This window comes from Panthera tigris, chromosome A1 (assembly GCF_018350195.1).
Source record: "Panthera tigris isolate Pti1 chromosome A1, P.tigris_Pti1_mat1.1, whole genome shotgun sequence".
Lineage (NCBI taxonomy): Eukaryota > Metazoa > Chordata > Mammalia > Carnivora > Felidae > Panthera > Panthera tigris.
In genome coordinates this window covers 233227294-233240445 of record NC_056660.1, presented here as the reverse complement: position 1 = coordinate 233240445, position 13152 = coordinate 233227294, and positions in this window count along the sequence as shown.

The following is a 13152-nucleotide window of genomic DNA, read 5'->3' as shown; positions in this document are numbered from 1 at the left end:
CCCATAGCACTTCTTTAGATGTTGGGGAAATGAGGAGGGGCGTCTGTGACCGCCTCTCCAAGAAGGTGACACTAAGGTGAAGGTGGGACAGGTGGGGAGTCAGACACGGCAGGGGGTGGAGGGCCTTCCAGATGAAGGAAGTGGCCAGGGGCTCCGGGCATTGCCAGGAGGCCAAAGCGGCTGCAGTTGGGTACAGTGGGGTCCGAGGGACTAGATGGGCTGGGGGGAGACCTGGGTCAGATCTGTAGGACCCAGGAAGGGGTTGGGCTTGATAGAAATATAGGGACTATCTGGTATAGTTTTAACCCCAGAAGTTGCCTTTGCCTTCCTGGTAGCTGGCTGCTATTGTATCTGACAGTGCTAGAGACCTGGAATGTTTTCTCGGTCGGGTAGTTTTTATAGGAATTCCTTTCTGTCCTCAAGACCAGCCTCTTATGCCCTCCCCCCATTACCCCCAAGGCCAGATCAGCCCGACAAGCGCTTCCAACTCCTTGGCCCAATTATTCCCACCAAATTAAATTTCTAGTGCGCAAAGGCCTCACTCTGTCTTTCTGGCCGTTCTGTCTCTTGCTGTCAGCCGGCGGGGTGTCAGGCCCGTGCCTCGATGGAGGGAGGAAGGCTGGTATGAGGGCTCGGGTGTTCCTGACGGTGGTTAGGGGTCAGAATCCCAGCGGACAGGAAGATGTTGGTATAAAGGGCCAGGGCCACACCCAAACCTCCTTTCTGGGCTGTCCTGTCCCCAGCTGCCCCGCCCGAGCCCTGGCGTGTATAAAGAGAAGAGCCAAGGTCAACCAACATTGCATTCCAATAGATGCCAGATCTCTGGTAGGATACCGGACATTTGTTTTTCTCAGGGAGTCCCAAATTTAAGCCGACGCTGTTCCCTGCTGCTCTCACAAGGCCGTTCCGAAAAGCAGAAGTGTCTCAGGCATCCCGTGAGGTGTTCCGGCGCAAGGTCAGTGAGGCTGAGTCCGTGAGCGGCAAAGCCCGCCCCGTAGAGCCGCCATCCAGCCTCCACAAAGCATTCGGCGAGACAGGATCAGAAAAACCAAGTTCGAGAGAATTGCCATCCCCTGTGGCCACACTTGAGAGGAGAGCGCACAGTCTGATGACTGGAGGCAAGAGATGAACAGCGTGGCCTTGACCTTTAAGTACCGTCCCCTGCGGCATCCCGCGGCACAGGTGAGCAGCGCAGGGCGAGTGAGGGCCACGCCTGGGGCAGGGGGGCGGATGGCTCACGGGGGCAGGGAAATACACCAGCAACACGGAGGCCACGCTGCCGTGGGCAAGAAGCGGGCCCTGGGCCCGGACAGCCCGAGGCTGGACTCCTGGGAAGAGTGGCCCACGATCCTCGCTTGCTTTCTTACCTGGGAACGGGGACGCTCCCATCGTGGAGTTGGAGGCCCTCGGGGATGCCGTTTTCCTTGCGGAAAACCGTTAGGACCACCTGCCTCACCCGATCACTTCCCTCTACTATTGCCGTTTCCGCTTTATAAAAATCAGATGTTCCTGAGACGGAGCCGTTTCCCACCTCCCACACACAACTGCGCCCCAACACACACCCACACACCACACACTCCCTCGCACGCACACCGCACACTCGCTCACACGTATGCATTCCCACGCACACTCACTCGCACTACGCACACTCACACACATTCGCCCACATACACACACTCTTGCGCGGGAACCCACACCACAACAGGCTCGGAAAAGTGTCAGTCATTTCGCTAATGCACCAGCCTCTCAGGGACGCAACACGGGGCTGCCTGCATCGATGTTTATGAAATTTGACAACTGTCTGCTTCCGAGCCACGTTACCTTTTTTTCTTTTCTAGGAGAAGCCAGTGCCTGACCTTCTCCTCAAGTGTTTGAGACACCACTTCTTTTCATCCACTAGATCTTACATCCACTGGGGTCTGTTTGGGTGTTCCCTATTTTGCTTATTAGTGCCCCAAACACAAGAGTCGCAGAATACCCTATTGTTGGAGCGTATTCAACTACCCAATACACCCAATGGGTTGGAACCCGATCCTTTTACACTATTGTTTGATATCCGGAAGGACACGTTTCCTCTCATTAGTTTTCTTTCAAAATGTTTCTCGTTTAAAACATTTTTTAATGCTTTCAGACATTTTCCATTATTGCACGTCAGTTTTACTTTATCCCACTTGCAATTTTAGCCAGTGGAAGGGGGCTAAATGACCCATAGTACGCTTTGCTGAGGGATTTGTTCAAGTTTTCCTGGCTCGAAGCACCCGAGTGAGTTAGATGAGGATGTGCGCCTCTCGGCTGAGACGTAAAGCAAAAGCTGGAGCCTGGAAAGAAAGTTAGACGCAGGGCTGGCAGTGAGTGTAGGACTCTCGAATGTAAATAATGCATTTGTTCTTAAAAGAGAGGATTGAGAATGCAAAAACCAGTGAAATTAAATGAGTGGATACAAGATGCCAGATCATATTTAAAATGTGCAAAAGTGGGTAGAAGATAGCGTTAAAATCAGCGTAGGGGGCATGTGTGCACTTGTGTGTACTTGGGGGGTTGGGTGAGATCCAGAAATGGATGATAAATCATAAAGTAACATGTAAACTTTCACTCTGAATTCGGGAAGGCTAGCTCATAAGCGTATATTAAAAGTAATCCATATAGTCATTGCCAGAATCAAAAGCCAGGATATAAAACTTTTAAAGACCAGAGCTTCTAAAGCACCTCCTCCAAACCAGCAAAAAAATAAATGAAACAAATAAAAACTAACAAATAAATAAACAAATAAGGGATATCAAGGAAGTGGAAGACAAATCCAAAGACCAAGAGAAATAAGTAATAGAATAAAAAAATATAAATGGGGTAATACCGTAGAGTAAGAAAGAAAACTTCCAGAAAGTTCCTTAAGACAAAATACAAGCATGTGCTCTTTATGAGTCATGCCTACAAAAAAAGCCGATGTTCATAGGTTAGAAGTTGAAGGAAGTGTCTAACAGCAGAAGGAAGCCAACTCTGTTCTAATTTAAGATTCTCTTGGCTATTTTAGCATTTTGCATTTCCATATACATTATGGAATCAGCTTGCCAAGCTTCACGATGCTGGAATTTTGCTTAGGATTGGGTTCAACCCACAGATCAATCCAAGAGAGTTGGCATCCTTACAACGCTGGCTTTCCAATCTATGGAGATGGAATGTCCTCCGCTCACAGAATCCTCCTTTCTTTCTCCCAAGAATGCCTCGTACCTTTCAGTGTAAAGATCCTACACGTATTTAAAAAAAAGATTTTTTTTTTTTACATTTATTTATCTTTGAGAGACAGAGAGAGACAGAGCGTGAGTGGGGAAGGGCAGAGGGAGAGGGAGACACAGAATCTGAAGCAGGCTCCAGGCTCTGAGCTGTCAGCACAGAGCCCGATATGGGGCTTGAACCCACGAACTGTGACATCATGACCTGAGCCAAAGTCGGACGCTCAACCGACTGAGCCACCCAGGCGCCCCAATCCTGCACGTATTTTGATAAATCTTTATTTGTAGGTATTTTATTTTTATACTATTGTAAATGACGCAGTTTTGAAATTTCATGTTCTCCTTGTTTACTGCTGATATTTAGAAATACAATTGATTTTTTTTTTTTTTTGGTGTATTGGCCTTGTGTTCAGTAACCTGAATTTCCAAATAGAAATTGTTTCTTTTTCCTTTTTCTTCATCAATTTTATTGAGGATAAGAATACGCGTTTTGCTTTGTTTTTCTCTATTGTAAATTTGCTTTCTATTTCATGGATCTCTGCTCTTGTTTTTATTCATTCCTTCTTATACATTGTAGATTTGCTATTCTTTTTCCAGTTTCTTGAGATGAAAGCTTAGATGGCTGACTTTTAGCCTGTCTTCTCTGTAATATATGAATTTCAGGCTGTGAAATTTGCTTTCAGCTTTAGCTTTCTAGTACAGTTTTAATATGTCATATCCTCATCATCACCTACTTCCAAATATTCTCTAATGTCTTTTCTGATTTTTCCTTTTACCTGTGGATTATTTAAAACTGTATAGTTTAATTTTCAAACAGTTGGAGATTTTCTAGTTTTTTTTCTCCCGCTATGATACTTCCATTGTGGGAAGAATATTCTCTTTATTATTTTCATTTTTGAAAAGTTTTTGGAGGCTTGTTTTATTGCCCAGCCATGATCAATTCTGGCAAATGCTTCACATGTGATTTAAAAGAATGTGCATGTCGTGGGTTTAGAGTGCAGGATTCTACATATGTCAATTAAGCCAAATTTGCTATTTGTGTTATTCAAGTTTTGTGTTTTTTTCTTTTTATAACACATTTGAAAGTGTTAAAATCTACCATTATGATTGTGAATTCCTCTATCCTCTATATCTTGTCAATTTTGCTTTACATATATTTTGAAGCTCTGTTATTAGTTGCATAGATTAAGATTTGTGATATCTTCTTTGTAGACTGACCCCTTTATCATGTTCAGATGTTTATCTCTAGCAAGAGTTGACCCTGTCTGATGTCAGTATACGTATATCAACTTTGTTTGCTTTACCTGCCATATCATTTTCCATCCTAGTACATTCAACCTTTCTGTGTCTTGATATTTAGTCTGATTTTGTAAACAGCATACAGTTGGGTTTTAAAAGCTTTGAGTTGCAGACTTCATCTTTTCCACGGAATATCTAGACTGTTTCTGTTTAATGTAGTTAGTGACGAGAGTTGTGTTAAACTTGCCTTTTATTCCATTCCCCTGCTTTATGTTCTTTTTTTCTCTTTCACGCCTTCTTTTGTGCTAATTAGATATTTGCATCATTTTATTTTCCCCACATTAATATTGGTTACACATTGGGGTGCCTCAGTGGCTCAGTCGATTAAGTGTCTGACTCTTGATTTTGGCTCAGGTCATGATCTCATGGTTCGTGGGATCAAGCCTTGTGTCGGGCTCTGTGCCGCTCTCTTTCTGCCCCTCCCCCATGCACATGCTCTCTTGTGCTCTCTTGCTCTCCCTCAAAAATAAATAAACATTTAAAATAATATACCGGTTACACATTCTTACAATACTCTTAAACTGGTTAGAGAACTTTGTATTTTAAAATCAGAGAAAAAAAAATCTAGTTAAACAAGTATCAAAGCGTGCTCCAGAGCATATTGGGAAAATATATCAAAACGAAAATACCAATGACAAACTATGACTCAGTGTATGTTGGTTTGTATTATATAAACTGAGTGCAGGCCTGATGAAACTACATTTCCCAGAACCCCCTTTTCTCTATGGTTCTGTTTAGAGTTGAAAGAAGAAATGCGCAAAATTTGGAAGGTGGGATTCCTAAGCCTTAGAGGCAGAAGTCATTAGACCTAACAGGTCATCGTGGTTGGCTACAATGACAGGCAAACGCAGAGACGAGTGGCAGACCCCAGCTCTCTTCACTCCCCCCTGCTCTGGGTCCAAGGCATCCTCCTAACTGCTGGCCCTGCTAACCAACCCTGTCTGCAGGCCACCACCAGGCACCTGGTGTGGACCTGCACAGGTGGCGGTTACTCGGAGGCAGGCTCTCCCTTGAGGCAGAAGTTTCCGTAGGTTTCACCACAGACGCCACCCTCTGTGATCCCACTCTGGAGGCTAGACTTGCAAACTCCCTTATGTCCACCAGCTCTGGCACCTGAGGGGAGCTGGTGCGTAGCTTCTCTGATCCTCCCCTTCCCTTTCTAGACCTCTACTCAACTGAGCTCCGCCTGCGCCTGTAAACCTTAATTCCTAGGAGAAGTTCCTTATTCTCTTCGTGCTAACAGTGGCTCTGTTCTTCTGATAGAACGCTGACTTAAATACAAGACAAAAAGGATTGAATGGAGCACAGGAAGTCATTTTACACTGTTAGATTATACAGTTCAGAATGGATATATGACTTTAACGAATCTTCGATTACCAAACAACGGTGCTTAAAAACAAAAGGCGAAACTGTTCGGAAATACAAACAAGAAATGGATAGAAATGTCGCTTCTTGCTCTCTCACCTTGAAAACACTGATGTTTTGCTAGAAAGATGCAAATAACTCAAGAGGATTTGATAAGAAATAGGAAACCAGGAAAGAGCTCTTGCAATTTTAGAAGTTATCAAAAATCTGTCTTCAATAATATTGTTGTAGCCACATAATTTTACAAATCATTATCATGAAATCTTTAGGGAACAAATGCCACTCTTTAAACTATATAAGCATCTCACAGATGCAAAAACTTTAATACAACACTAATGTATATCATCTAGTAGTCTATTCCAGTAATAACCCACCCAAAGTATGTCTTATTGCTGGAATGTAAAAATAATTTTAACGTAAATGAAGCCATTCTATAATTCTTTTTTTTTTTTTTTTTTTTTAAATTTTTTTTTTCAACGTTTTTTTATTTATTTTTGGGACAGAGAGAGACAGAGCATGAACGGGGGAGGGGCAGAGAGAGAGGGAGACACAGAATCTGAAACAGGCTCCAGGCTCCGAGCCATCAGCCCAGAGCCTGACGCGGGGCTCGAACTCACGGACCGCGAGATCGTGACCTGGCTGAAGTCGGACGCTTAACCGACTGCGCCACCCAGGCGCCCCTATAATTCTTTTTTTTAAGGAGATGTTTATTCATTTTTAAGAGACAGAGAGCAAGTGTGAATGGAGGAGGGGGAAAGGAGGGGAGGACAGAGGATCCAAAGCGGGCTCTGCGTTGATAGCAATGAGCCTGATGTGGGGCTTGAACCCACGGACTGTGAGATCATAACCTGAGTTGAAGTCGGATGCTCAACCAACAGAGCCACCCAGGTGCTCCAGACATTCTATAATTCTTGAATGAATAAATAGGTCAAAGGGAAAAGGCTCTATGCTCTTTTGATAAATATAAGAAAGGTATTTGATAATATTCATTGCTAAAATTTAAAAAAAGCTTCTAGAACTAGGAATATAATGCTATTTTCTTAGTAATCTAATAACCTACAGGAAACTATCAATTAAAGTATATTAAGCAATTAAAAAATATGAGCACTCCCATTAAAATCAAGACTAAGGAAAACGCCTGCATCACTGGTGTGGTTCATCATTGATCTGAAATTTTAGAAAATGAAATAAGATGAGAAAAACATGAAGCCGCATATACTGCAAAGTAGTAAACGGTGTTGTCTGTCTTTACAGACAGATTGTCTACCTGAAGAGCCCAAGGGATTCAACCTATTAAAACTACTTTAATTAATCACAAACTCAAATGGAAGGGCCAGTTAGCAATCCAATGTACAGAAATCAATATCCTTCTGACATGCAACAATAAAGTCATCTATATATTTTTAATAAAAAGAATAAAGATAGTAGCAATAAACTTAAAAAGAATGCGCAGTCTCTGTGAAGTCGCTAATCGTATTCTACTAAGAGACATTAAATTCCCGAATAAGGGAAGAGAGAAAATTCTTCTGGGTTGGAAGACTTATATTTATTTTTATATATACCTAATATGATTTAATAGAACTAATTTATAGAATCTAAAAACATAATAGTTAATGTGTTTACATTTATAGAATTCTATTAGTTTTTTTTAACCTTGAAAAATTATTCCAAGATTTACCTAGAACAATAATACATTTACTGAAATTAACATGATAATTTGTTTCTTATAAAATAACATTCAATTTTGGAGGACGGGAGCTCCCCCTTCCTTACCAGACATTAAACATCTCAATTTACAATCTAATAATTAAAACGGTATTTTTCTGGTCAAGGAACAGACAAACTAATAATGATCAGAGCAGAGAGAAACTTCAGAAACACGCTCAAGCGTTTGTAAGAATTTAGTATGTCATTATCTCAATAATCATAGAAATAGTATATTGGATGGAATGACTAATTATTTGAAAAAAGTAAATTAGATTTCCTATCTCACACCATATAGGAAAATCAATTCAAAATGCACTGAAGATTTAAATGTAAAATACAAAGGCAGATGGTGGAAATATATGTATTTGACTGGGGGAGGAAATGCTAAGCATGACTCACAGAAAAAGTATCCCATAAATAGCTCTTCTCTTTGCTTTGGTTGATCATTAGCCTTCAAGTTTAGGCTTTGTTTTATTTTTTTTACTCTTTAAATTTTTTTAACGGAATCTCTACACCCAATGTGGGGCTCAAACCCGATGACCCCGATATCCAGAGCTGCATGTTCTACCAACTAAGCCAGGGAGGCACCCTGGACCACCATTCTTAAAATATTATGCTAACCCATCAAACTGTTGTTTTATGTTTCATGACCTACTAGTTGAAAACAGTGGACAGGCTTTTCTCTCAAATTATTCAATCATACAAGGAAAAAAAAAACCCTCACAAATGTAGAACGTATTTTCCAGTGCTGGGCTTACATTTACTATAAATATTTTTTTTTCTTCCCATGATATTATGCATCACATTTTAAACATCAGGAGACTGGGTCCTCAGCTGTCCCAGGTTGAATTTCAACTTTTCTACCTTTTAAAAACCAACCGTAGAGAATGTGCCTGTGTTGGCAATAATTGTTCACAGCTATTTTCGAATCTCGAATTCTGGAAATGCCTTTGCCTGGCTGGCATGTTTTGTTTGCTTTGGGCATTCTGCAAATAAGATGCTTTTGGAACAGCACTTTCTGTCTTCCCCCAAGATAATTTGAAAAACACTCCCATGGTTTGTCATTTCGTTGTTTGGACATGAGGTGGATTCATCTGTCCATCACCAATCAAGCCTTTATTAACTACTAACATAATCACAGCATTTATGTGTATATTTCCCAAGACACTTCAAGTTTCACTGACTTGTTCTTAGAAATCAGTGGTAAAGAACAAGGGCAAGGTTCCCCCATCTCCCTCCAGCAGCTGTGTGCCCTGTGGAAAACATGTACTATGTTCTGTGTCTCTAAAATAGGCTGAGAGCATTGTCCTAAAAAGAGCCAGCTTCTTTGGAGGAGAAAAAAAAAAAACCTTCGCCAACTCAAACTGTATGATAAAATGTAGTGTTCCAATGAGAAAGCACGAATTCCATCACAAAAGGAACGGAAGTGAATTTTGGAAATATTGCTTGAGCCAAAGGTGAAGACTAAATAAATTGAATATTTCCCTTTACTGTAACTGACATTTTCTCTGAAAGTTTTAGCACCCAGATAATCCAACGGATTAGCGATTCTGTTGAGTTCATAAATATTACTTGACTAATTAAGCAACCCACTCCAGTCGTTTAGTTTTTACTTAATAAGTACTTCTTTTTCCAAACCAGTGTGAAAACCTCTCTCTTATCAAGGACTTGTAGACGGTGGCTGGTTCAGAGGCCGACAGGCACCCTGGGCCTGGAGGGGATACTCCTGAAATGTTCACAGATTCAGATACATTTTTGTCCTCAGCTTTGTTCTGTCTTCCGTCCGGAGTGTTTGGAGGTGAACAGTATCCATCACCTGCTAGTTTGGGATTTTTTAAAGTTTTTTTTGTTTGTTTGTTTGTTTTTGTTTTTTTTAATTTTAGTTAGTTAACATCCAGTGCAGTATTGGTTTCAGGAATAGAATTCAGTGATTCATCACTTACAGACAACACCCAGTACTCATCCCAGCAAGTGCCCTCCTCAGTGCTCACCCCCCATCTAGCCCACCTCCCTCCATCAACCCTCAGTTTGTTCTCCATCATTAAGAGTCTCTTGTGGTTTGTTTCCCTCTCTCTTCTTCCTCCTCCCCCTTCATATGTTTGCTTCTCAAGTGCTTCCAAAAGACCTACACCCAATCGCTGCTTGCCTGTGCGATGCAGGGGTCTCAGGACACCCCTGTCCCTCCGTGACTCATAGGGGAGGGTGCCAGAGGCTCTAAGTCGCCCATGCGTACCGGGCGCCTCCCGCCGGCAGGTGTGGGGCTGGGGCTGAAGGGCTCCGTCCGATTCCCAAGGAGGTCAGGCTGAAACTGAACACTCCTCCAATTCAAGGATGTACTTGAATGGACAACGGCAGAGAACGGCGTCCTGGCCTCTATCGTTTTCTTAAACGTTGGTATGTGCCCTTTCTCTGCTGGTGGGGAAACTCCTGCCTTTTTCACAACTACTGATCTGTTAAGGAAGCACTGTAGCATCCCCGACTGACTCACAGCCTCGGAAATGCATTCCCCCGATCGCACACGCGTTTTCTGGGGTGTTGCCCTGTGTTTCTTACAGACGGGGTCCATCTTCTGCCTCTCCCACCTGCCACGTGGCCCCCCTTTGCCGGGGCGGGGATCTGGCCAACGTCCTGCTGTGCCTCACATTCAGAAGGAAGGAGACATTACGATGAGCACTTTTTCTCAACCAACAGCCGATTGGTGGGCTGGAGACAGCCCAGTCATCGCCTCCATCTGTTTTTCTGGTGGCACGGAATTCACTGGAAAGCTCTCTGCCAGCACGTCTCTGTGTCCAGCCTCCGACTGTGCCTCTAAGGGGGCCCTGCGCCACCCCCCCCCCCACTTCCTGGCTGGGCCCCGGAGGCCTCGCTGTCATGAGAAAAGAATCCACAGGTCCGCAAACTCGCTATTTTTAGGTCTTGGTGGACCTGAGCCAGTTTCCCGAGTGTAGTAATTATCCAAATATTTTATTGAATAGGGCCTTGAAAAATAACAACACACATCTTGAAGCCGCTCGGAAATTTAAACAGGTTTAAAATGCCATGCAGCTAATTCACAAAGACAAACGGCAGGCACCTTGGCCCTGCGCTCTGGGGCTGGCCGCACCCCGCTCCTGGGTTCACGCCACACCCACCCCTCACAGGCCAGCAGTGCCCGGTTCGTGCCCAGGCACGCCTTTGCAGACCAGCTTCTCTTCTAAATGCAGCACTTGTGTGCCCCGCTGCCTCCGGGACCTGTCCTCAAACCTGACCTTTCCAAAAGGGAACGCCTCCTGCTCCCCGAAAGGCGCTGCATCTGGGGAGAAGACGACTTCTTCAACTGCTCAGGCCACCAAACTGGGTCCGATGCTTTGCCCTTCCCTCTGCCTCACTCCCCAGTTGAGCCTGATGACTCTCCCCTCAGACGCTCCGCTGAATCTGCCTCCTCCGACCAGTGCCCTTGCCTTTTCCCAAGGAACTTGTTCCCTGCCTCCAGACTGGCGCCCCTCCCCCCCCCCCCCCCCCCCCCCCCCCCCGCCCCACGCCAGCCCAGGTACCTTTTCACAGACACACAGATTGATCTGTTAGAGAACGTAAACCCCATTTCGACTGCCTGGCACAGACTCCCAGGTAGTTCCCACCTCTTGTCCTGGCCTGTGACGGAGGGGTGGCGTATCTGTGGGTTTTGAGGCCCCTCTTATCTCTGGTTGTTAAATGTCAGCTACAGAAGCTCCTGAGTCAAACGGTGGTTTAGCAACGAGAGGTGCCTTCAGCCTACCCCCCTCCTCACCCCCAAGTCCCAGTTTGCACAACAGAACAAAACACTCACCCCAAGGGTTTGGCTGGGAACGGAGAACAGTTAGAGAAATAGAAAAATTAATGAGTTCATTAGGGTGGGGAGCAGTGAGCTGTTCCCTTCCATCAACGGGCAGTTGGGGCCTGCCCAAGAGCCGTGCGCCCTCGGCCCCGTCTCCCCCTCATTAGAGGACAGACCGGCAGGAGACTAAATTGCAAGGGAAATTCCAGCTTCTCTAAGAATCTCGGAGGCATAACATCCTGAGCACAGGTCTGGCAGGTGCCGTGTATGGGTGACTCTGGCAAGCACCTGAGGTGCACTGATCCTTTTAACCTTCACACAATCCAAAGCTTAACTTACAACTATTGTCCCATTCTGCAGATGAGGAAACTGAGGCCACCGAGGTTCATGAGCTTGCCCGAGACCTCGCAGTCAGGAAACGGTACGGCCATTGCAGAGAAAACTCGCTCCACAGTCCCTGCTCCTAACCAAAGAGACAGATCTGAGTTTGGCAATGGGCTGTACGCCCTGACTCAAATCCAAAAACAGAGGAATTTCGGCAAACCCCCTAAGCTGGACCATCGGGTTCATTTACCCACAACGGCGTCCCCGCACAGAGTCACAGCTCACGGCGCTTTGGGTTATGAAGACAAGGTTTGGACAAGGCTGCTGATGAGCTCAGTGCGAGAGGGACATGGCAGCCTGGGGGCGACTCAGCTGCAGGTGTCGGGATGGAGGAGGGCAGGGGATCTGGAGCATCACACGCTCCACGTACGTATAACAGTAAGTGCTTCTTGGAAAGAGTAAAGGCAGGGAGCAAGGAGCACAATGAAGTGAAGGGGCCTTCGGCACGGAAGAATGAAACGGTGAAAAACAAACATTCCTGCTCCACATTCAGGTTGTTTTTTTACCTCCCAGATTCATCTTCGTCTCTATGTGTCTATATACGCATACTGGGAGACACTGGTGTAAGTGGAACACAGGTCACACAGTAAAACACGTGCCACATGTCAAGTGTCCTGTGGTGCTTTCAGAATGGACCCATTGCGTCACCCGCTGAGGCAGGGGCTCCTGCGTGCACCCCCAAGGCATCCACCCCAAGCCCCTTGGTGGGAACCCGGAGGCTCTCCGCTCCGCCACGTGGAATCAATTACGCGGCCCGATGATGATTTTACCCCTGAAACATTCTGTGGCAGTCAGGGCTGTCTGTTGGCCAGACCCGTTTCCTTTCTGCTCTGGGCTCCCCGCTCCACTCCATTTTCGAGACTCCCTCACAGGATATGGGGCCACGGCCCCGGTTCTGACAGCCGGGATGCGGGCAGGAGTTACGTGTGGGCTCCCCAGGCCCGGGCCCTCAGCCTCCCGCAGGATCTCTCATGCTATTTCGTCCCTCTCCCGCTGGCACTGTGTCGAGGACCGCAAGGCCCCGGGAACGGCAGAACTTCTGGATGGAGGAGGCTGGGTCCCCGAGTGACTGCGTGGCGTGGGCCCCCCCCCGCCACAGCCGGGCCCCATCACAGACTCACACTGGGCTCGCATGCGAGTGAGAAGGAACTCGGCCGGCCTCGGGCAGGCCCTGAGATGTGAGCTTGTTTCCTCTGCCAACCGCGGCTGCTTGACCAATCTCTTCTCCTTGGAAATCCCTCCGAAGGTAATGCTGTGCCCGTCACCGCCTCTCTGCTTCTCTCCAAGTCTAGGAGACACCTCTCCTCCACCTCCAACCTCTGCCTCACAATGCCAGCCGCTAAGGCAGACTCAGCCTCTTAGGCCACAAGTCAGTCC